We start from the raw sequence: 3537 nt of genomic DNA, 5'->3' as shown, positions 1-3537 counted from the left end.
GGTAGTGCAGTACACCCAAAGTGCATCATTCAACCTCAAAGACCAATCTTTATGATTTGGGTTAACTGTCTTTTCCAAAATTTGTTTAATCTCCCTAGATAGTTTGTCCTTGTCTTTTAAATAAATCCTATGAGTACATACCAATGGACTAAGTCCTTTTATGTTAGCCATGTTCCTTCCTTTGACACCCTTATGTTTACTCAAAACATTTGATAACTTACATTCTTGCAAGGAGCCAAGTTCAGAAGATATTACCATAGGAAAAGTCTCATTAGTTCCTAGAAAAGCATACTTGAGATCATTTGGCCAGGGCTTCAACTCCTATTTAGGTACTTGCTCACTAGATGGTAACAACTTCATCTCACAAGATGGCAACTCCTTATATTTCAATTTCCAATTGCTCGCTTCCAATTCCTTTGCAGATTCCAAGAGACAGTGAATGTATGCAATTTCCGAATTCTCATCAAAGTCAAAATCACATGAATTGACTAAACAAGTTTCTAATGTTTGGTCTCGAACAATTGTTTCAATCAAGTTAACTTCATGCACATCCTCTTCATCCCTAGTTTGCTTACAATTATTAAAAATATTAAGCTCAAGGGTCATATTGCCAAAAGATAATTTTAAGACCCCACTTCTAAAATTTATCAATGCATTAGTAGTTGCAAGAAATGGGAATCCTAAAATCACAGATATTTGAGAATTAGCATTAGAAACATGATGCATGTCCAAAATAATAAAATCAACAGGAAAATAAAATTTGTCCATTTGAACCAAAACATCTTCAACAACACCCTTAGGAACAATCACAAATTGATCGGCAAGTTGTAAAATTATGGAAGTGGATTTTAACTTACTTAGACCTAATTGCTCATACACTGAATATGGCAAAAGATTCAAACTCTCCCCAAGAGCAAGCAAAGTTTTCTCTATTTTTGAATTACCAATCACACATGAAATAGTGGAACAACCTGAATCTTTAAACTTTGGAAGTCTATTGTTTTGAATGATTGAACTAACTTGTTCAATAAAAAATGCCTTCTTATGTACATTAAGCTAACGCTTAACAGTACACAAATCTTTCAAAAATTTAGCATATAATGGAATTTGCTTCATGGCATCCAAAAGAGGAATGTTCACTTTAACTTGCTTAAGCACTTCAAGGATTTCAAAATTTTGATTCACTTTTTGAGGGGAAATCAACCTTTGGGGAAAAGGAGTAGGGATAGGACATCTTTCAATTTCATTAGATTTAGGCTCAAGGACTTCATCACTGCTCTTTATTTTGGAAGACTCATTATGTGTATTGCCTTTGGGAATATCTTTTTCAATGATTTTTCCATTAGAAGAGTAGTTACAGATTTAACTTGACTCACTTTATTTTTAGAGGAACTGTAATCATTAACACAAAATTGACCCTCGGGGTTTGGTTGTGGTTGAGATGGAAACTTACCCTTTTCTATTGTGCTCATGAATGTGGTCAATTTAGTGAGAGTGCTCCTAATGCCATTTATGGCTTGTGAGTTTTGATTATTAATCAAGGATGTTAATCTCGTACCGTACCGGCCGGTATGGTCGGAATATTTCGTACCGGCGCCTGAAACGGTACAGAAATGTGTTTGTTTCGTACTGGTTTAAATACCGGCTATACCGAGTCGTTTCGGTCATACCGGGAAGCAAACCGGATTTCGGCCGAAAACTTCATACCGGACTGAAATAACAAACAAAAAAATTTTAGATCTAATAATCTCTCTCCTTTCTCAATAACTTACTAACTTGCTCTTACTCTTGGGTCACTGCCGTCATTAACACGGTGCCGTTGTCGCCACCACGTTGCCTGTAGCAACCGATTTGGCGATCTTCTCTTCAGCTTCTGCTGCTGCTGCTGCTTCTTCTTCTTTGTCTGCTTAGAGGCTTATACACACGTTTCTTCATCTTATTCTGCCTTTTATGTTTCCTTTTATTTTAATCTTTTAACATTTTGTTGTTTTGTGTGCTTGATAAGTGACAAGTCACTTACAACTCATGTGAACATCAGTCAAAAATTCAAACTCTACCTCTTTTATTTTTTTTTTATTTTTATTTTTTATTAATATAACATTATAACTATTTATGTGTGCTCTGCCACACATCAGAACACTACAAGTACAATGATCAAGACTACTTATTTGAGGTTTATTTTAGTATTTTAATACATCAATATCAATTTATTTTATTTTATTTAAAAGTATCAATATCAATTCTATTATAAATATTATATTTTTTATATATATATAGATATATATTTTTTTTTGTCGAGAATACTTTATATTATATATTACTAGTATAATGAATTAACATTTTAGCTAAAGCTTAAATTAATAAATAAGATATGAGTTGATAATTTTAAATATTATAAACAAATTATATGGGCCTTTACTAATGGATATACAACTAATATATATATATATATATATTAAATATAAAAAATAGCGGTAAACCCGAAACGGTATACCGGTATTAACCGGTATCCGAAATATACCGTACCGGTGGCCAAACCGGTACGGCCTCCAATACGGTATTGACATCCTTGTTATTAATGGTGGATTGAGTCTGCATGAATTGTTGCAAAGTGTCCTCAAGACTCTTCTTTGGAGGGGGATTATCAGGAACAAAATTTGAAGAACCATGTGTAGGAGGTGCAACCACATTATCATTCCTCTAATTAAAATTTGGGTGATTCCTCCACCCTGAATTGTATGTCTCTAAATAGGGGGAAGGGTATGATTTTTTCACCATATTCATAGCATTTGCTTGATCATGCAACACCTTTATAAAAGCTGGAATTGTAGGGCATTCATTGGTAGGGTGTTCCATGGTCTCACAAATTCTACAAACTTTATCAAGTTTAGGCACAATATTGATTCCATTGACCTTCCTTAATTCCATGGCTTCAAGCTTCCTAGTTAGACTAGCCATCTTAGCACTAAGGTCATCATCTTCTCAAAGTTGGTACTTACCACCCCCAGAGGGGTTGGTGGATGCTCTAAACCTATCTGACGTATCAATGGTAAGATTGGGCATTTTCAGCTAAGAGATCAAAATAATCAAAAGCCTCATTAGGATCTTTATTCAAAAACTCTCTGTTGCATATCATCTCTACAAATTGGTGCATCTTTGGAGTTAAACTTTCATAGAAAAAACTAATTATACGCCAAGTTTCATAGCCATGATGTGGACAAGCATTAAGCAAATCTTTAAATCTTTCCCAATATTGATAAAATGTCTCATTATCTTTTTGTGAAAATTTCATTATTTGTCTTTTAAGTGCATTAGTCTATGAATTGGAAAAAATTTCTTTAAAAACTTAGTTTGCATCTCTAGAGATGCCACCTAGGTCTCAAAGAATTAAACCAAGTTTTTGCCCTGTCTTTAAGAGAAAAAGGAAACAATTTCAACCTAATGGTCTCTTCATTACATGATTGATCATAGAAGGTAGAACATACCTCCTCAAATTCCTTAAAGTGTAGGTAAGGATTTTCAGAATCTAAACCATGA

At 33.9% G+C, this 3537-nt stretch overlaps 1 non-coding gene across 1 annotated transcript; it reads left to right on the top strand.

The window, feature by feature from the left end:
• Positions 1-3203: 3203 nt before the first annotated feature.
• Positions 3204-3310, top strand: LOC126731999 (small nucleolar RNA R71). Its single transcript, XR_007659191.1, has one exon. It is a non-coding gene; the product is annotated as a small nucleolar RNA R71 (small nucleolar RNA).
• Positions 3311-3537: the final 227 nt, after the last annotated feature.

Source organism: Quercus robur, chromosome 5, assembly GCF_932294415.1.
Source record: "Quercus robur chromosome 5, dhQueRobu3.1, whole genome shotgun sequence".
Lineage (NCBI taxonomy): Eukaryota > Viridiplantae > Streptophyta > Magnoliopsida > Fagales > Fagaceae > Quercus > Quercus robur.
Note: the sequence above shows the minus strand (reverse complement) of the source record. Positions and strands in the feature narration are given on the sequence as shown.